This window comes from Drosophila arizonae, chromosome 2 (genome assembly GCF_054131065.1).
Source record: "Drosophila arizonae isolate 15081-1271.41 chromosome 2, UAZ_ARI_1.0, whole genome shotgun sequence".
Classification (NCBI taxonomy): domain Eukaryota; kingdom Metazoa; phylum Arthropoda; class Insecta; order Diptera; family Drosophilidae; genus Drosophila; species Drosophila arizonae.
The window spans coordinates 24100830-24123241 of record NC_142922.1 but is presented as its reverse complement, the minus strand read 5'-3'; the positions used below and the strand labels follow the sequence as shown (position 1 = coordinate 24123241).

The 22412-nt window shown below is 39.4% G+C and overlaps 2 long non-coding RNA genes across 4 annotated transcripts; one reads left to right on the top strand and one right to left on the bottom strand.

Annotated features, from left to right (window-relative positions):
* Window positions 1-15468: 15468 nt before the first annotated feature.
* On the bottom strand, window positions 15469-18218 carry LOC108609153 (uncharacterized). Its single transcript, XR_001915589.2, has 2 exons — window positions 17743-18218; window positions 15469-15753 (listed from the first exon to the last, which is right to left on the bottom strand). It is a non-coding gene; the product is annotated as an uncharacterized LOC108609153 (long non-coding RNA).
* Window positions 18219-18645: 427 nt separating this feature from the next.
* On the top strand, window positions 18646-20679 carry LOC149270604 (uncharacterized). Of its 3 annotated transcripts, XR_016271595.1 has the most exons (3): window positions 18646-19345; window positions 19432-19961; window positions 20086-20679. It is a non-coding gene; the product is annotated as an uncharacterized LOC149270604 (long non-coding RNA). The 3 variants fall into 3 exon arrangements; XR_016271594.1 differs by having other exon boundaries at window positions 18646-19961; XR_016271596.1 differs by having other exon boundaries at window positions 18646-19961; window positions 20023-20679.
* Window positions 20680-22412: the final 1733 nt, after the last annotated feature.

Below are 22412 nucleotides of genomic sequence, written 5' to 3'. Positions count from 1 at the left end.
CAACGACTAGGAGACAGCTAACAACTAGCTAGTTGGTAATCGTCAATTGGCCATCATGGCCACTCAAAACAACTCAATCAAACGCCAGCGGAGCAAATGTCATTCATTAAATCGAACAAGCGGCTCCAAATGGCCAAAAGCCACAGGCCGGAGAGGACAAAGCCGGCCCAAAAGGCTAGCGGGCAACTGTTGCAGCCAACCAGCTAGCAAACAGCGACAGGCACGACTAAACTGTAACAAGGAACTGTTCTGCAGCAGGCAGCAGACGGCAGGCAGCGGGCAATGGGCAGCATGTTGCATGCAACAGCAAGGCAGCTAGGCAGCGAGGCAGCTGCTTGTTGAGCAACTTTCTAAATGAGTGCACTATAAATCACGACAGAACCTACAAGTTGCTGCCTTGTTCGTGGCTACCAGAACAAAAATTAATTTAGTCATACGGCCGGACACTTGTAGCGGCAAGCAGGCGCTAGATTAATGGACGGCAGTTAGAAAGTATTGTAGCTAAGATTTCTGGCCAAAAAGTTATGCGCCAGTGTTCCAGGCCCAAACTAAATCAATGAAGCGCACTCTTTAAGTTTTATTTATTTTGTTTTTTTTTTCGGTTTGTGGCATGGGGCGTGGGCGATGTCAGCAACATCAACGACATCAGCAACAACTCGAACAGCTTCACTTTATGCGACTCTCGGCTGTGAGTACGACCCACGTGCCCCGGTCCACTCAACAACAATAAGAACTTAAATTTTTATTCATGATCAACAATGCGGAAGTTGCATCAGGCAGCAGGCAGCAGGCAGCGAACGAAAACAAAAGAAAATGCACTGGCGAAAATTTGCATTTTGTATAAACTCGATTCGTTTCACTGCTAGCCTGGCCATGATGCTGATGCTGTGGACTTAGCAAGCTTTAAGCCAAACAGCGTGCTGCCCATCTGGCTAGAGAACAATTTTCAGCTCTTTGCATATTTTTCGACTAAATTTCATTGCATTCTCATTCTCATTCACATATCTGCTTGAATGTTTCTGCATGTGCAGTTTGGCCCAAACTTTGCCGTCGTCTTAACTGTTTTCGTCATTTCCGTTTGGCATTTGGTGGCTTCTCAGTCGCACAGCTAACAGACGAACATGCAACTCCTCGTCCCTTATTCCCCTTCTCAGATTCATTAAATTTATTTTTAGACAGAAATTATATTTAATTATTGTACAAGTTCTGGGGAAATGCCTCCACTAATACACAATTACAATGACTTGCATTTCTATTTTAATGATGACAGAAACTTGAACAGCTTAAAGTATTAAAAGTTAGGTTAGACTTTCATTTCCATATACTTATTAAATAAATGATATTTCATTTCAGTTAGTTTTATATGAATTAGAGATTATAAAAAAATTACTGAGCATTAAAATAAAAGAGAAAAATAAATTAACCATGCCTACATGGTTTTATTTCAATTTTCTTATGCGATTTAAAAGCCAATTCGAAATTGCAAAAACAAATTATCTTGGCCCATAACTTGATTTATAGCCAACTTCGACTATTGAATGGTACTTAAAGCGATAAAGACTTGAAACTCATTAGCTTTCAATGCTCTTCATTTTCCCTTAATACATATATATGTTTTCTTTTCTCAGTTTTATTTTTTATTTTTTTTTTTGTACGCTGAGCACTTAATTATTGCGCTTTCTTTGCGCTCGTCCAAAGTACGATTAATGCTTTTCCAAGAGCCAACAGCCAACAGCCAGCATGCCATTGACGTTCACTTGTAGATACATTTCAATCTGGAGCCAATCCCAGCGCCCAGCTCCCAGCTCCATGCCCATCGTAGCTGTTTGTTTATTTGGAGCGCATTGTGTTTCAGGGCTGGGCTTCATTACTCGTTTGCGCTCTGTCGCTGTCGTGCGATTGTTTGACTGGATGTCGCTGCGTAGCGTCACATCGGCAGCAATAACAACAGCAAACAGTGGCAAATTGTAATTTAATACCTGCAAAAATTTGCAATACAAAGGCGCTTAAATGAGGTGTTGCAAGTTCATGCCAGTCCGATGTCCCCTCAGCCCGTCCCACGCAAACACGTTGCTACGTCTGTCGCCTGGCCGCTTGGCTGGGCTCGGGCCACAACAGCCAGGTCGGGTTACAGGCGGAAACAATTTGCAATACGATAGAATTTCGTTGCAATTTCAGCAGACAAACCGTCCACCTCTATCTCTCTCTCTCTCTGGCTCTCTCTCTCTCTCTCTCTGTCTACCACCTCTGCTGCTTCTTCTTTTTTCTTTTTAATTAAGCCAACGCTTACACGTTCTGCAGATACATATTTTCCTTAATTATGCACGAGCTGCGTCTATATGTGACACAGATATTTACCAAAACATTTGTATGTGTTTTTGCACTGCTTCAGAAAGCGCATGTAGTTGTATATCCTGCAGGAAGTAATTCACAAATTTAATTATTCAACTGACGCTGACATTTGTGCCAGCACTGCCAAGAAATACTTCTAAACTGGCTGGCTGGATGATGTATTTGCAACATTTCTTGCTAATTTAATCAAACACTCTGCGTATGAGTAATGCAACTGCCAACAAGTCTACTGCCACCTAGGAGCATATGTATATATGTATGTGTGTGTTTGTGTGTGTGTTTGTGGATATTGCTATATAAATATTTGCAACACATTTTGCAATTGCTCCAAGTGGCATAGTGACATTTGACTACATTGAGACCTCAATTCATAAACGCACAAGTTGCGACCCATTGAGACAGGGCGTCGTCATCATCTGCTCCAGCTATGCTCGGAACTGTATTAGACACACTCACACACAAAGACACACACATACAGTGGGGACCATGTTAGCCGGCGGAAAGCGACATGTGCTAACCATGTTCATAACTGTAAAATATTTGCACTGCAGGCATAAATGTAATTTCATGGTGTGTCATTTTCAACCCAGTCGCTCCCAATGGACAAGTACTTCAACAAATTCCCTCAGCCCCCTCACCCCCGCCCACCGTGCAGGCTGAAACGCATATTTGTTACACTATTGCGATGCGAGCAAAACATTTACGAGTAGACTTTGATTTTACTTTTGCTCCAGATGCCATTCCTCCGGACTCGACTACGGCATGCTACAATATGGCAGGTTCCCAGTACGTCATTTCGCTCGCTATTTGACTTTTCATATTTTTTGGAGCAGAAATTTATTGTGACATTTTGCAATATGAATTCCAGCGATCTAATAAAATTTTATTGCGGAGCACCTAATTAAAACATATTTTCCAAGATTGACAATTCGCTATTTTAAAGCAGAAAGCGGAAGAATTGAACAAGATTTTATTTCACTCAAATATATATTAATAAAATATATTTATTTTTAAGTAGTCACAGCTGCAGATATGTTAATAAATCTTAATAAAACTCAATTCGTACAATTCAAATAAATATATAATAAATAATATGCCATAAATACAAACATAATTTATTATAATATATTCAATTCAATAATATGGAAGATAAATGTTAAGCTTTTGGCATTTACGACTGTCAGCGAAATTGCCTACAAAAACCCAACACATAATTAAAATATTGATAAGCAAATTCCACATAATTTCAATATTGATCAATTTAAATTTAAGTGCGAAGCACCTTAAAGTGGAACAAAAGTCTATACAGATTTTGACAGCGACTGCGCTGCCACAGCAACGAACAATTGGCAGTTCGCCAGGGCAACTGAAGCGAATTTCGACCTATAGGCACGCCCAACTACCAGCTGCCCCAATTTGAGTTATGTTAAGTGTATAATAAAGTTTATGCCACGAGCTGGTGCAACAATAAAATTTGCAGTCAAGAAATTAATAGCTCACTGGAGGGCAGTGCTCTGGCGGCAGACCACCCACAGCACCAAGACGAACAACAACAACAACGAGAACAACAACAGTTGGCCAGATATTTATTACATTTTAGCAATCGTAATTGTCATTGTTTGTCTTGGCGTCTGGCAAATGTCGTTTAATTGCCAGCCCAGTCGACAGAGCGAGAGGGAAAGAGACATAAAGAGAGAGGGGAGAGAGTGCTGTGTGCTGTGAGCTGTTGCATTAGAGGGTTAGAAATGCTTTCTGCTTAACTCGGCTAACGGGGTGCAAAAGTTAGTCAGCTCATTTAAAAATAGACACGCTCAAATGCTTAAATAAATAAACAAAATGTCAGACAATAAAAATTTATGAGCCTCAATTGAAATACGGCAATTTCAATGGCAGACGATAAAAATATTTACACCCAGATCGAAAGAGACAGGGCGAGAGAGGGAGCGAGGAGGACAAACACGATATAAAGTACTGGGTAAAAAGTACATGCGAGTGAAAACTAAAAAGCCGATGAGTCAATTTGTACAAAAGGCGCCACATGACCGCACACATGACTCCAACCTCACACCACACACCCACACACACACATACATATGTAACTATATCTAGATATCAGATACACACAGACAGATTTGTATATATATGTATTTATCTGGTCTTTTTTTTTCGTGTGTTTGTAGTTTTTGCTTTCATTAGGCATCGCCAGTGTAAATGGTATTTGTAAAATAAAGGAACTGGGTCAGCGCAGCAACAAATGTATCTCGATTTCATTTCGCAGCGCCTGCAGCACAAACGCTTATCGCCAAATGACAATCTGCAACGGCAACGACAGAGGCAGAGACTGAGGCAGCGGCAAACCATAAGATACTTTTGCATATGTCTATTTGCATTGCACGAAGATGTCTATCGGCTGCAGTTGAAGGTAAACGATAAAATTGCCTGGCTGGCTGCGTTTCACTTTTGATATGTCCATCGGCCATATACGGGGTAGCCCTATATGGGTCATATATTGCTGGAAAGCCTTAAAGGTTAAACTCAAGTGCTTCTTCGACCAATAGGCAAATAACATCCAGCTGTGCACAGCGGACCCATTCACAGCTCAGCTACCACTACCACGACTACTATATGCTGGCAATTTCTCGATGCTCGATGCTCGATGCTCAATGCTCGATGGGTTGTTAACAGAGAGCCCCACGCTGTGCTCTTCTCTTTCATTGATTTCATATGGGAAATTATATTTTGTAGTGCCATTGGCAAGCATTTAATTTCTTTCTTCTTTTGGCCAGACAAATTGTCTGTAGGAAAATCAAGATAAGTCGCAAAATAAATTGAATTAAATAAGCTAAAGTCACGTTTTCTGCTTTGCAATTAAGGCCAAGTCGCTATTAGAGTTGGGATTAATAATAACAAAATAAACTGCCAAATCATTAATTCATTTGCCAGGTTATTAGTTATCCACGAGCTGATTTCTTTGATTGGCGGATTGGCAAATGAAAGCTTCAAGAGAGGCCAGGCGGCCCACTTCGATCTGGCTCGCGATGCCAAGAGACCGTAGCTTATCAAAGTATCTCAAAGATACCCTGCTTGTACTTTGAGCTCTCAAGTAGCAAATTATCTTGTCTCAAGTTGTCAGCGAGAGGCAGCCAGGCAGCTGCAACTCAGAAAATATATATATTTCATCAAACGCAACTATCTCAATCTAAATTGCTAACAGTTGCATCTTTGTGTGGGCGACACAGAGACACACACTCCTGCTTGCTTGGCAAAATAATAATTTACTTAAATCATTGTACGAAGCAATTGAAATTTGCTGCAAAAGACACTTTTGCTTGGCTCGCCCTTCTCCTCCCCTACACCGTTCAGCCTTTCAGTCATTCAGTCGTTCCCTCGTCTCTGTCGCTGGCAAATTGCAGTTATATTTATTTTGCATTAAAGTGCAGTGTAGCGTGTGTAGCTCATTAAAATTGGTTTTTTGTCAAGAACAGATACGGACACAGACACAGACACAGATACAGATACAGACACAGATACAATCGCAGTTTCAGCAGCCACACAAAAGGGAGACGAGACACAGGCGCACAAAGAGCCATTTGTTGGGTCTTGCTGTCCATGGCGCCATTGTATGAAAATTTCTTATTAAGTGATCAATAATCATTTTGTTCAAATGCCAAGAGCACTCCACTCCATAAGCCGCCCACATTGGTCGGCCGGCATAGAACACCGAAACCAGAGCCAAATTACAAACAATTTACATAGCTGCCCTCGAGCGTAGTTCGTCTGGTCTAAAGACTTAGATTCGGACCGAGCCTGAGTTGCCGAGCTGGCGAGTTGGTGGTGGTGCTGGTGGTGTTGGCGGTGGTGCTTGGTCTGCATTTATTGCCTGTTGCACTTTTTCTGCTCCAAATGCAATTTGCAGCCTTGGAATTTGGGTTAAATTACAGTAGATAAAACATTTCAGCTGCGGGCTAGCTGTCGGGTAGCCAGCCAAGTTAGTCGACTCCAAAACAAATCATTATCGGCTTTACCTGGACGACGGCCTGGTGCCGGTGTACAAACAACAAACAACATCACACCCAAGCACTAAAATAATCAATTCAATTAAAATGCCATGCAACTGACCAAAGTGAACGCCCCATCAGCCACGCTTGCCCCCAGACCAACTACTGACGCCCCGTTGATAATGATGGGCATTGCGGTGATGCCTTTCTGCATTGTCGGCATCAGCGCTTGCCTTCTTTAGCTGCGAGCAAACTATACGCTATACAGAGAAAAAACAACAAAAACAAAAGAAGAAGCACAAAAAAAAATAGGAAACATATAGTCCGAAGAAAGGGCGTGCTGCAGATCTGGCTGTTCACGTCAAGTGCCTATCTGACTGACTGCTTCGGTCCGCTCAGCTCTCCTCAGCAGAGCTCAGCTCAGCTCTGCCCTGGCCGGCTCATGAAAAATTCATTCATAGTGTGGAATTTCGCGCTTAAATGTAAAATAGTTTTTCAAACAAGTCGAACACAAAGCGCATTGTGAACGCTGCCGACAAGGCGATGTTATGAAAGGACGCTGCGAAAACATAGCATAAAATACAGAAATACACGCCAGCGATATGTGTGTGCGTGTGTGTGTGTCTTCCCCGCCACTGAACAGGATTACGACTGCAACTGCGTCTGGGACTGCCACTAAAAAAGGGCTTGCCAGCAGCTGCGCTGCGATGCCGTTGAAGTTGCCTTTAAAAGCCAACGAGTTAAAGTAGCGGCATTACAACGCACCAACTCGATTAGCATAAATGTATAAATACATATATAAAATCGGGAAAATATCAGAAAACGGAGTGTTGATGGCTAAGAGATACTCTTTACATGTGCCATCATTATGATATCAATGCTTAAATGTTTCCGTTAATATTATTAATAATTTATATTCATATTTGTGTATTCATTCATATTCAATTACTCTGTGATCTTCATGAAGTTTAAGCATATTTATAATACTAAACCAATATACCTTATCCTTTGCAAGCTGATTCGCCATGTATGCGCTTCAGAAGCTGCAGATACAGATACATCTGCGTAGCTGCTTATGCCAGCTAAGCAGGCACGCAGGCAACTCCATAAAGATCTCGTCGCATTTAAAGACACCTCATGTGGAACGAGCAAACAGCCAACACACACACACACACACACACTGATACACATGCAAATAAGACATCTTGATAGATAAGCTGGGCGTGTGTACGTGTTCAACTAGAGGCATCCTGTCAAAGAGTCTGAGAGCTAAGCAGCTCTCACATATACATTTGTATACAAAAGCCTCCCACTGGGGAGGCACTCATGTCTGGGGTGAGGCGACACCCTGGCGTTACGCCCCACAATCAGCTAGCTACCCTCGGAGTGTCTTAATAACCGTGCAAAACTCTGGCAATTTCATTTTTACTGGTGAAGAGTTGGCTTTTAATTTCGACATGGCATGTGCATAGAGCACATAGAGTCGGCTGTAAAAAGTGGATGAATTGCTTTTGGTGTTTAATGTTTCATGTTGGAAATTTGTCATTTTGGCATTTTGTGCGACCGAAACTGCAAACATAAATTGTCAATTAAAATGCAATTTGTAATTTGATGAAATACATTTTAATTAAGCGCCGCATAACTAACCATAATCACTGTGTCTAAACGCCGGACCGAGCCATGTTTAGTGGCCATTTAATTAATTTTCCCAGCATGTCTTTTTGTTTTAATGAATTCAGATGAAATTTAAATCGTTGTGCCACTCATGGAATGACCACTGGCCAATGCACTTTGTTTGTTAGCTGTGTGCTTGAATTGGTTGGGTGGTTCGGTGGTTGGATGGCTCGGCCTTTAATTTATGCAGTGCCACACACACAAACATGCACACACACACAAATACTAATGCATACATTATGCATACGCAACATTGCGCAAATATTTATTAGCTATTTGTTGTGTCAAGCTCGCCAGTCCAACTGCAACAACGGCAATGGCAAACAACGGCGATCATCAATTAACATCCAGACCTTGTCGCAGCACTAAGATGCAATAAATACTTGACACCAAATCAATCATACGCACTGTTGTGTTAATTTACTAAGCAAACATTAAAAAAAAAAAACCCCGCCCTTAAGCAGCTGCATGAATTGAAGACCTTATAGAGAGCTCCTAGTGAAGCTATGAGCAATTTTCAGTCATCAGTTAATCTGATGTTAAAATATTCATTAGAAGTCAAAGAGTTCTTATCAAATTATGAGCAAGGAACATATTATATCAATGAATAATAATAGATAATAAATGATAATATTATTCAATACTTTACAATATAGCTTACACACAATCGGAACTAGCTTTTAATATTATTTCACGCCTTACTCTATTATATAGTCACAATCTGAACTGGCTTTTAATATTATTCAATAGTCACAGTCCAAACTGGCCTTTGGACATATGTCACGGCATAGATTGTAAGCAAATAGCTGACTTTCCATATCATAAAAATATTACTTTGTGAATAGTTAAGCAACTTGATCAGTTGATTTAAGTACTTTGATCTAAGCAGTAAATATTTATCAAAGTGAAACAGTTGCTCTAATTAGACAAGTCAAAGCTGAGTATTAGGCAACATTTTCACGGCTATTGTGAGTGTACTCCATTGTCATGTTATCAACAAGCGAGACCCACCCCGGTATTGAGTAATGAAGATAGTTGACATTCGCTATCAGTGTGTGGTGCCTCATCAAATGCTTTGCTCTAAGTAGACCGCGCGAAGAGCCACTAGAGAGTTGAATGAACTGCTGCGCCCTAACTAAGCACCACTTGAGTTTTAGTCAAATCTTAGTCGGCACTCGCCCAGCGATTCGCACAAAGCTACAATTTCAAGTGGTGGAAAGAAGCGCAACTCAAAACCCACTTCAATATAGTTGGCATATTATGAGTGACCCGCAGGCGAGCACCTCAACCTCAACCTTAGGCCACTGCGAGCGTCCAATGCTAAGATCAATGCCACTTTGGCCATGGTCGACGACGACGTTGCCAACTTCCTGTTACGTGGCTAAGGCACTACTACGACTACTACTACCCTATTTATGTGTGTATGTGGCAGTAGCTGGAGTTCTACTCGAGTTGACTTTTTCTTCTTTTTTTATCATTTTCTTTTTCTTTCTTTTTTTTTTAAACACTTCCTCATTTCGCTCTGTGCCTTGGCATTTGGCGGCTATTCTGTGTCAATTCCCAGCACTGTGTCTGAGTGTCACCAGAACCAGGTAAAGCCGGCGAGAAAGGAATGGAATGGAATGGTTGAATTGAGTTCAGATTTCTGTGCTCCAGCTCCGCTGCCTTCTGGCTGAGTGCCAAGTGTAGTGCAATAAACTCACTTTTTTGAATAGCTGGCAATCAAAGATCTGAATGCGAGATACGATGACATTTACTCGCATATTCAATTGCGCTTTTGATTTGAATATTTACATGCCTCGAATGCTCTCTCGCCTAGCATATGCTCGTGTCTTTTTATCCTCTGTGTGCCTGTGTGTGTACGTCTGTGTGTGCGTGTGTGTGTGCCGAGTGCTGTATATAGTAAAGTATATTGACATAGCCAAATTGGCTTACAGTGGGCTGCCATTGGGTCTTTGGCTCCTGGGTTAGTTGGCTCCACACGAGAGCTAATTGATTTCACTTGCCTTTAACTTAAAGTTGAGTCTCTCGTTGGGTGCTTTTAACTACTCGAAAAGTAAGCTAATGCTACTTGGAGTGGTTAAACCTTGACAGCCAACTAATTTGCCTAATTGATAAGCCATGCCAGCCACAGCTGGAACATCTTAAGCCTCAGCCAAGCTCAGCTACAGCTTCGGCCTTTGTTTGCTCGGCACATCAACATCTTTTGAGCCGGTGCACTCAGGCGCAAGTAGACGCACTTCAGTTGCAGTTGCAGTTGCAGTTGCGAACGCATACGCAAACGCAGCTGCACCATAGAAAGCGGATGCATATTAACATCCATAGAAATCTCTCAAAGCAATATGATGCAGCAGCTGCCATATTGCGGACGGCAACTTCATTGGAGTCTAGCTCAGTTCCTGCCAGCTACCAGTAGCTGCGCCTCCTGTCCCCTGCTCGTCTGCTCCTCCTTTGAGTGGCCATTAATTGCAATCAATTTCGCTGTCAACACACACTCCAAATAACTGCAGGATATTTATTTATGCGAGCAACACCCCGCCCCTGCTGCTCGCTCAGCCACCGAGCCTTTTGCAACTGAATAATTACCTTATGACACATTATCATTATTATTAAGCCTGCCCCGGCCACAACTTATCATTTTCACATCAGCTTCGGGCCATATAGGTCCTGGAATTACAGTCTACCACGAAACGCCAAGTGGCCACTCGCCTAGCCCCTAGGCCTCATAAATATGTGCGGCCAGCAAAATTATATAATTATTTCAAGTATTCTCAATCGGACTCGGGGACGAGTGAGTGCTGAGTGCGTTATCGCAGTCGTAAACCTGTTTCGCATTTAGTTTTTGTTTTGTTTTGTTTTTGCTTTCGCTTTTATTTGAATGCGCTCAGAGGGGTATACCAAGCTCAGATAAAGAGAATTTAATACCATTATGAAGTTGTTTGGGAAAACCAAAGAAGTATGTCAACTCATATAGCACGAGTAACAATGCATAAAGTCATATTAATCCATAGGGTATTCAATAGCTCATAGTCGACTCAGGTGGTTTCATTTATTTTCATCAATTTTAGCTGCAATGCGTCATGCATTGCTTTTTAGGCCAGCGCCGCTAGCCAAATACATTAAGCCCTGTCCTTTACCAAACTGATTTCAGTTTAAAGTGCAAATATTTGCGCCCTGCAACGATGCTTAACTGCAAAAAAAAAGAGAAAACTCCCATTAATAAAATTGTGTGGCGCACAAAGTGTTCGCCGCACCACTCGATTTACATGTGTGCAAAGCAGCTGCCGCAATATATTGCGTATATCTGGCCCCCAGGGCTGGAATGCGACTAAAAATATTAATAAATAATCATTAATGAGTTTTCAAAACATTTTCTATTGATAAATTATGACACGAGAGCTCCCTTTCAATACGTTTTATGTGTTGCTCAAAGAGCAGTACATTTTTTCATTTTGCTATGCATAGTTTTCATGTCCATTTTACATATACGCAGCACGAGTACCATACAAAAAAAATACAATTTGTTGCTGCAAAAGTTGTTCGTTGTAAATATTTGGCCTGGCCGCCCACAAATGCCCACAAGCCCACTTGCCGCAACAACAAAATCAACTTGACTCTCAGTGGCTCTGCCGGCAGAGAAGTACGCATTTCGAGCGTCCAAGGGTCTGGCGGCTTCACAGTGCGACTCGATGTAGCTGCGCAGTTATTGAATTGATGGTCGCAGCAAGTGCTTTAATGGAAACTTAAGTATCATCGTTTAAAATGACGCAGAAAAGCGCAGCCGGCGAACAAGCGAATGAACCCAGCGAATGCTGGTGACCCTTCAACGTCGGCCATTGCGTTGCCAATGCCAATTATTATTTGTATACCCTGTAATCAGCGAGTCAACTGGCATTAAAAGTATGCACTTCTTGTAACTGGTTATTTATAGTAAAAAGCTTTTGTTAGAGTGCAGTGAATATATAATATACAAATATATTAATTATAATTGGTTTTATGCCCATTTAAATTTGATATACTTTATATTGTCTGATTCATAGTTAATCTTTATTTACAGGGTATCAATGCTTTCAAGCGCTCTTGAGCGTGGGACGCGCTCGGCTCATTTCGACTTTATATTTTTGGTGCACATTAATTTTATGCAGTTTTTACGACAACTCGCATAGAAATGATGTGCTGCTACCCTGTGTAATGGGCATTGTGAAAAATGTATTACAGGCATTAGGCGAAGTCAGGGCAAACATTCAACTAAAATATGCAACGCGGCAGGAAAGTTTGGGTGGAGCGGAAGAGAAAGGGGCCACAATCACGTCATGAAAAGGGCATAAAAGTCAGACGAGTAATGAGCGAAGAGTGCAAAGCCTGAGCATATTAAATATGCACCAATTAAAAGTGACAACTGCGTCCTAAAACTCAGCGGCGAATCATCAAAAATTTGTTCAACAAAATGAAAATGCATGGCAAATATTTAAAAAGGTGTCGAGTGGCTTACGTGAGGAATTACTTTCGACACCCTTTTTTATTCTACTTTGTTTTTTGTTGGCTCTGGGTACTTTTGCTGAGCATCAACATGGCTGAGCTCGTAAAAGACAAACAACCCATCAAAAGTGAAGCAAAGTCCAAAAACCCAGAGCTCTGGGCTAAACCGATTTGTAAATTTATTTATGCACGCCTTTAATACAAACTTTGATTTCCCTCTCATGGCTAATAGAAAATCCTTTCAAAGGACAGCAGCATATCGGATTTTAAAAATTTAATACCGAACACAAAAAATAACAGTTTTTTCTTAGAGCCGAATCGTTTTTTTTTTTGTTTTTTTTTTTTTTTTTTACATGTTTCAATTGTGCGTACAATGGATAAAAATCCGGTTCATTTACTTTTAACTATTAATTTATCGCATTTATGCTTGATTTACCAAATAATGTGAAATTAATTTAAAATCTGACGCATAAATTAAAATCACAAACAGCACATGAAAAACCAAAAAAAAACGAAGTGGAACATGTTAATTACACGTAATCGTCATTAATTAATTATAATGACAAGGGCTAAAAGAGTCTGTGCAGCACTGGGTGACTTTTGGTGCATTTTAATGAGTGCTGTTAGTTGGTTAATATGCCCACAAATCTGATATAGAAGCGAATTAATTATAGTGCGATCACATCAAAATGCGCCTGCTGATTTATTCAGCTACAACAAGTTGATAGCACTTGACATGGCATTTCAGTCGTATACAAGACATAGACTATGCTAAACAGCAATTAGTTGTCTAAAATATAAATTTATCGCTTCCACTTAATTTATACGCAACACTTCTGCTCTGTATTATATATAGGAGTATATGCTGATGAGAGTAACCGGTGTATCATATATTATATGATGCCAAATATAATACGTACTACATACATACATACATATGTATATATGTACATACTATGTATATAAAATATCCACGTCTCTGACTCGATTCATGCAAGGATATCGATATAGACTCAACTTCCATTCAGATGAGCTTTAAGACATCAAAATAAACAAGTCTTAAGTTGCAGCAAAATTCTAATTTAATTAATTTTACATGAGTTATTTTGATCTAAACATAGATATAATATATAGCTATATATTTGTCGTTGTTTTTTTTGTGTATATTTATTTCAACATTTCATTTCAATAAGCAGCAACTTTACAGACCCTCATCCTCTCTCACAGTCCAACTCCCTTTTATAGCAATCAATCAAAAAGAAAGCAAAAATACATTTAATCCTCGAAGCAATGCCTACCCAAGCAGCTTGGGTGTTTATTTTTTTTATACCCTGAACCCATTGAAAATGGGAAATCAGGGTATAATGGTTTTGTTGAAATGTATGTAACAGGCAGAGGGAGGCGTGGCAGACCCCACAAAGTATATATATTCTTGATCAGGGCGACGAGCTGAGTCGATTTGGCCCTGTCCGTCTGTCTGTCTGTCCGTCTGTCCGTCTGTCCGTCCGTCCGTCTGTCCGTCTGTCCGTATGTTTGAACGCGTCGATTTCCGAAGATATAAGAGCTAGAGACTTGAATTTTTTTTTAAAATGACCGTTTACACAGCGCGGACGAGTTTGCTTTTAAAATTCGATAAATCATCCCGTTATGTTTTTATCGAGTAAAAACATTCAAGTTCAAATCAGATGCCACTATAGCTAATTGTGAATGATTTTTCTTTTTTTTTAATTTCTCAAATATTCAATATAATATGTAAATCATATGCCGAAAGTTTCATTAAATTCCGTTCAGCCAAAAATTAATAAAAAATAATCAAATATTTGGCCAATTAACAAACGCACGTGCAGCAGCTACAACAAATACATCACATCAGCTGTTAGTTTCGTTTAGTTTTGGTAGATGGCGCAGCAGCAGTGAATCTATTTGAGTTTTGCCAGCGCCACCAGCCACCCAGTGGGGTGGCCTAGTGTGTTAGCTGCATGACGCTCGATCGAGAAGTCGCGGTTCGATTCCCGGTCGGTGCAGCTGATGTTAATTTTTTTTTAATTGTTTCAAAATATTTTTATATTTTCATAAATGAGTTTTCTATTTAATTTATATTTTTAAATACACCGAAATTGAAATTTTAACTATACTTTATGTGCGTTTTTAATAGTTCGGTTATTCTAGCAGATTCTTAGAATCACATCAGCAATTAGTTTCGTTTAGTTTTGGTAGATGGCGCTGCAGCAGTGAATCTATTTGAGTTTTGCCAGCGCCGCTAGCAGGAGTGAGGTGGCCTAGTGTGTTAGCAGCATGACGCTCGATCGAGGAGTCGCGGTTCGAATCCCGATCGATGCAACTGATGTTAGTTTTTTTTAATTGTTTCAAAATATTTTTATATTTTATTAAATGAGTTTGGTATTTTCTTTATATTTTTAAATACATCGAAATTGAAATTTCAACCATACTAAATGAGCATTTTTATTTGTTGGGTTCAGGGTAGTATCTAGTCGAGCACTCTCAACTAGAATTTTCTTACTTGTTTTTTTTTTTTTAAATAGAGCCTTCTTTTAATCAACAAGCTTGCAGAAGTGTATTATTTTATATTTTTAACACCAGTTTAGGGTCAAGTTTAAGGCGAGTTTGGAACTTTGGTCTTACAGCAGCCAGAGAGCATTTGCCCAGGAAAATGATAAACAATGTCTGGGACTGTGTCGCCGACGCTGCCTGTTAGACATTTATAATTACAACAAAAAAGTGTTCCTTATTTACTTTGTGCTGTTTTTTTCGTTTTTGCTGTTTTCCGCGTTGTTGTTGTTTTTTTTTTTTTTTTTTTTTTTTCAGTGCCAGACTTGGTCCGCCTCTTATGCTGGATGTGAACGCCCTTGTCGGCACATACAAAAAGATGATTTATGTATTTAATTTAATGCTGTTCTTGTTGTTGCTGTTGGTTTTATAGAGGACATACACAAACACACACACATACACACACATAGTGTTTATTTGTCAGGCGACAACGGGATAATAAGAGAAACCAGAAACACGAATCCGGTAGACAGTCCGGGATGCTCCTTGTTGTACATTATTTCCTTTTGCCGGTTTAACGGCATTTTGCTGTTTTAAAGGCATTAAATTGTCATTGCTGTTGCTGTTGTTGTTGCTGCTGCGCCCACATACAAAAACCATAAAAATGAGAAATGTGCGTCGTGACTTTGTAATGGTCCTCTTCTACATCTTTCATCTACTGCTCCTACTGATGCTGCCGTTGCTGTAATTATAAATAATTTGCTTGTTGTTGTTAGTACATTGTTAAGCATTAATAAGTAAATAGACAAGAGGCCAACGAGCTTAGCGCAGCGGAACTCGCTTCAATTATTCAAAAATCCAGCACAAGCAAATCAAATTTTCGGCCACACAAAGCAGCTGCGGCTCTTCCGCCCAGTCCTCGGCCCACAGCCCGAGCCACAGCCGTAGCTTCTGGCCAGGCACATGCACCTCGGTTGGATAAGCGGAAAGTAAATAACTAGTACTTGTAAAACATTAGTATCACACACTGCTGCACAGTTATAGAGCTAGCAATTACCATAAGCCCCCCACACACACACACAAATCCACCCATAGACATAGATACACACACACACATGACCATTAAACGAAATGTGCCCAAAAAGAATAAACAAACAAGGATCTAGTGCAAATTTTTGATAATTAAACATTCACAAGCGCCAAAATGCTTAACACAAGCACAACGGCTGCCAAAAAAGTGGGCGTTGCTCCGTGGCATTGCCACGCCCATGCAATGTTAACAGTGCTGTAGCGGCTGTTGTGGGGAGAGGTCCTGAACTTATGCCGGCAATGTAATTAACACACAAAAATTGAAATCTGCTGCCGAACACATACAGCCACATACACACATACACACACACGCACACAGGCACAGACATACACTTAAGCACACACGAGCCACCTAGACGGCTTCATTGAGGTCTCGCAAGTGAGTCGTAGACAGACAGGGACAGAGAGTGTGTGTGTGTGTGTGTGTGTGTGTGTACACTCTACTCCGTGATTGTATTTGTATTTGTGTTTACATACACGAAGTCGCAACAACTTCCTTTCTTCTCTCTTGTTTTTGTGTTTTCGTAATTAAAAATCAGCTGCAGGATATTTTCGCCATTTTCCCAGCGAAATTACAGGCAGCATGTAAAACATAAACAGCAATTTTCACCAAGGACTTCAGCGGCAGAGAACGAGACTCCCCACTGAGTGGAATTCAATAAGAAGTTAATGGTTATTAAGATCTGCGTATTTCAATTGAATTTCACAATTACAATTTGGGTTGAAATGTTTTTTATTGAAATGCCTTTGATCTCAAATGAGGCTGTAAAATATTTGTTAAAGAAAAGAGTTTTAAATCAATTGTAATTTAGGAGCTGATGAGAAAGCCAAAATTAATGGAAAATTAGCGAATCATCAGTATAATATATATGGAGCTGGTGGAGAGCCTTTCATTCAGTTGAAAATAATTTAAAAACCATTTATGTAATGCAGGGCATTCAAAGGACTGTCAACTGCCATTAAGCCCTCGCATATGAAATGAGATTGTCTATAAGCCACAGTTGTTAAGATTATAAAGAGCTTAACTACATAATGAACATTGCAAAATTATGAGAGGGTACAACTGACTGCGTAATACTCGTTCCCAGTAAACAGCAGAAGCAAGGGTCTATAAAGCAATCTACCAGAGATTTGCAAAGACCTCAGTTCTTGATCTATAACTGTTAGAAACTTACTTACAGTTTCAACTTCCTAGCAAACCAATATACCCTCTATGTCCCTGGTGAGCGTGTATTGAAACAGAGCTTTCAAGAATCAGCATGAACGGATTGCCAGCGCTCGCTGCGTAAATTTGTATGTCTTACAGATGTATGCAAATATGATTGAATCATTTAAATAAACTGTCTGCCTGCAGCAGATTGGTATGACAAATGGATCACTACTGAAGGCCTGTGCTGCTCTGTGTTCGGCGCTGGGCTGGAAAATCCGCGCCATAAACAAATATTTTTATTATGCTCAAATAACAATTTCACGTCTGCTGCGCTCGCAAGCCGAATTTATTTTATTTGCCAATCATTTACTTTGTATTAATTAAATATGTGGTTTGTTTCATGCAAAACCGCATAAATATTTGTGCTTTTTTACTTTCATATGTGCTTTTCAGTGGTTTGAGAAAAATCACTTTTTAATCTGTAATACAAACCCGACAAAACCAACGGATTTTCCATTTCGAAGATGCAAATACGTCTGACACTGAAATGTTATGAAAAGCCTTTGATTCTAAGTTTTTTTTTTTTTTTTTTGGGGAGCTCGGCATGTTTTTGACAAATTGACTTTGGAAGCAACAACAACAACAACAACCACGACCACAACAACAAAAAAGCAGCAAATGGCTCTCAAGTACCACATTCATATTGATTTCAAACGAAACTCAAAATGCAAATGACAGATTTATTTTTCAATGCTGTCGTTTCGCCTGTCAATCAACATGGCCAAGGTGTTGATTGATGTCTAGACTCCTAGAGCCAGCTGGTTGGGCGCGTATGCCCCATAGCCAGGCGATATTCCCCAGCTCTAGCGTTGAGCTGCAAAAACATTTCATATACATACTTCTGTACGTTTCTCTTTTTTTGACAGCTACGCATTCAGTGAGTTTTTTTTTTTTTTTTTTTTGGGGGGGGGGAGTTGTTCTGTTTCCATATTCCGATTTGTTTCGATGTGGGTGCAACGCACGCCAAATAGAGCGCCTTCTGTACGCCTGGGCACACTTGATTGAATTCGGTATGGGGGGAGGGGGAGAAATGAGTGGGGCTACTAAGCTGGGCATTAGCTATGCTTAGAAATGCAATGACGCATATAGCATTCCATGTTCAATGGGATTATATTACAATATTCAAGTACATATATAGGAATGTATGTATGTATTTATACATATATGTGTGTTTGAAATCATTCTGTCTAACAAACGGCAGACTAATGTGAAGCTTGTGAAATGATTGCAGGCCAAACCAAATGTCTTCTGCAGCCGTGCTCTAGAATAAAATATGAATGAAATGGAAAATTTTAAATTCAATTTAAGTTATTTCTCATACAGTAATAGACTATCTATATATATAAAAGAAAGTTGTGTAAAAGTGAAGACTGCTTATAACTTGATTTGGGCTGAACCAATTTTCATGGTTTTTGATTTGTTGGATTTGTCTCCGCAACGAGTTTAGTATAGGGTCTTAAAAATACTGAAAAAATTTGCCGAATACTTGAAAAACGCGGTTTTTTCCCCAAATGTTCAAATTTTTTTTATACCCAGTAGGCTTGGTAACAGTGACAGTTTTGACAATAGTGTAGAAGTAAATAAACAAATGTAGTCAGTCAGTCTACGGTCTCCTGACCTCGAGCAGACCTGACTATTCAAAAAAAAAAAAAAAAAAAAAAAAAAAAAAAAAAAAAAAAAAAATTTCAAATCAAAAGGAAAAATATTTCAAATCAAAAATCTGCAAAAAATCAAAAGATTAAAACCTGACTGTTCAAAAAATAAATAAAAAATTAAAAATTCGAAATTAAAAAAAAAAAAGGTAATTATTAAAAAGTGTATTTTTGGCTTTTTATATTTTCGGACTTTTAAACTTTATAAATATTTCAAATCAAAAATCTGCAAAAATTAAAAAAAAAAATCAAAAGATTAAAACCTAACAATCAAAAATAAATAAAAAATTCAAAATTCAAAATTCGAAATTAAAAAAAAAAAGTTAATTATTAAAAATTGTATTTTTGGACTTTTACAAAAGCTAAATATCTCGAAAGTTCAGGTATTTGTTTGTCTCAAACATAAATTTGTGTAAATTATTTATATTTATATTTCTCGATTGTTTTATATGGTTTTGTGCGAGGGCAGTATTACTATTAATAAAAATGCCGCGTCCTAGAAGATCTAATCTTTCCCGGCGGACCCATAATGCAATTAGGCAACGGAATAGCGCGAGTCAATTATCTGACGAAGAGCGAGAAATCGCCCGAGAAAGGCTCCGCGTTAGTACCCAGGGAAGAAGGGCCTTAATTCGTGCTTCTCAAAGAGAGGCAGCCCGTGAAATGGCAATAAGAAATGGTTCAAGGATTGATTTGAATCGAGCAGCGTTTCGATATGATTGCACCATTGATTACAGCTTGAATCGTTTAGTTTGCATTGGTCCAATGGACGTTGTTTGCTAGCATTGTGGCGCATTGAAGTTTGCTGGTGAAACGCCCGGTTTGTGCTGCCTTAGTGGTAAAGTGACATTGCCATTAGCGGTCACCATAGCCATTGCGTTCCCTGCTTTATGGCGAAACACTAGAATCACGACATTTTCTAGCGAACACTCAAAAATACAATGCCTGTTTCCAAATGACATAATTTGGGGCGGAAAATATTGGAGACGGATATTTAAGGTAATTTACGTTAAAAATTTTATTTTCTATGACTGCCAAAAAAAAATTTTGAATAATGTAGTTTGTTAGATTTCTGTAAATAGTGTTTGTAAATATAACTATAACTATGGCTTTGAATTTAAAGATTCAAGGCCAGATTTGCCATCGCATTGGATCATTGCAACCTATTGAAGATGCACAGCAAAAATTCTTGCAAATATACTTCATGGGCAATATGGAAGAACAACTTGACCGGCGTCAAGAAATGAACACAGCTATGAAAAGAGCAATTCTCCATGATTTGCATGCTTAGAAATTTAAACCAACCAAAACTGTGCAATGGAACGCGTTTGGTGATAAGAAAACTGATGAGCAATGTGATTCACGCGTTGATACTCAAAGGAAAATTTAAAGATGAGGAAGTTCTTATTCCTAGGATTCCGATGAGCTCAACAGATATGCCCTTTGAATTTAAACGAATTCAATTCCCGCTTCGTCTTGCCTTCGCCATGACGATCAACAAGTCACAGGGCCAATCTTTGACTATTTGTGGCCTCAATCTAGAAAATGCGTGTTTTTCTCATGGTCAATTGTACGTGGCATGCTCACGTGTTGGCAAACGATCCGCATTATTTGTTCTTGCACCCGACCAAAAAACGAAGAATGTCGTTTACAACAAGGTGCTTGAATGAAAATCCGATTAATAAATTTATCAGTGTATCCCAGCCTGAACAACATAGCTTTCAACAATTTTTTACCTAGAAATAATATAGAGGGCAATGCAACGTTTGGCGGGCCAGCTAGTTTCTTATAAATTCCTTCAATAGAACGTTTGACAGATTTTAATTGAAGAAATAAAAATTTAATTTTTATATATAAAATACTTTGAATAAAATGTCGAATCCAGGGGCAAAAAAAAAGTCTATTTCATTTTCTACTATTAAATGGTAAAATATAAGTTTTCTCATCACAGATATGTAAAGCAGTCATCTCAGCTCCTCGTATCCCCAGATGTTTGTAGCAAGCCAAGCTCTATGAAATTGCAGTAAAATTTGAGGCGACTGCAGCTTTGCCATTAAAATCTTAGCCCAGTTTTCATTGTCTGAGCAGCCGAAATGTAACAAAAACACCATTCACCGGTGTAAGCAGCATTCACAGGTGTGCGCCAGAGCTTTTGTTTGTCAAGTAATTTGTTTGCATGTTTATTCATGAAAGCACGCCAAGAGCTCAGACAAGAGGCAGACGCAAAATAAATACATACTTAAAAAAATCAACAACAACAACGAAGGAAATTCTTGAAAGCTCCATCTCTCTCTTTGTTGCCTCGGCCAGCGTTACCTTCTCGCTTACTCCGACACTACGCTGGGCTTTTAATAATTTAACACTTCTCTCAGCGGCAACAGCAGCAGCAAAATTGAAAGCTTAAGCGGCTAAAACCGAATGTAGCCTTAAAACGGGCGACGATACTCGCTGTCAACAGCGCGGGCAGCCCTCAATGAAACACGAGTTCTTAAATGCGGCCAGAGACAAAGCGCTTTAAATATCCCGATTTGGGGATGGGACACATTGAAATGCGGCTGAGGCCGACTCAGACTCAGACTCAGGCACGGACACGGACTCGAACTCAGGCAGGCTGCGGCTGCTCATTGGCCTTAGTAGGACGCTTAACCCCATAAGGCGACGAGATAAAAGAGGCTAAGCTTTATTTATTATTCCACTAAGGGCGCAAAACTTGGCAGTTCCTCTAAACCAAAATGAAAATTGTACTTGAGGGAATTCTTTATGTGTTTAGCCACTTTGAATTGAAAACTTATGCTTAGATTTTTAGGATTTAGAATTGCTGGACAAATAAATTCAAATAGAGAGAATATTTTTTGAGTCACTTTTATAAATGAATGAAACCTGAAAGCCACAAACAGAAAACAAACAAATTCAAATCTGACTCAAACCAAACGTTTTGTTAAATAAAAAGAGTATATTTTTGTAAGCAAAACAGAGAGAACATGTTTACCTGACTGACTCAATTCTTTTCGATTTCATCAAACAAGAATTCCTAGCCAAATTTGTGGTGCAGTTCAGGTTCCTTATGGAATCCGTTGTCTATATTTTTTGGTCAATAATCTCTAACACGCCACTTTCAAAAATTCAATTAAAAACATAATGAACAATACAAGCTTGCAAAAATCAAAGAAAATATATCTAAAAATGCCTGCACATTATTGGGCTCTGTGCGGATGTGTAACGAAAAGAACTGATGCCGTTATTGCAATTGCCCACATTGTGAGCTTCCTGTTAGCCAAATACGCCCTGAGTCCATGCCAAACAACTGTCGATATGCACGTTTGTGTTTTGCTGTGTCTGTGTGTAGATGCGGCCGGCAATGCCATTAGGAGGTAGTCAAGGCGGAGCCTGGGGAGCGCGCACAAACGAAATAATCCAATATACATATTGTATTGTGCGATAATACGCCAC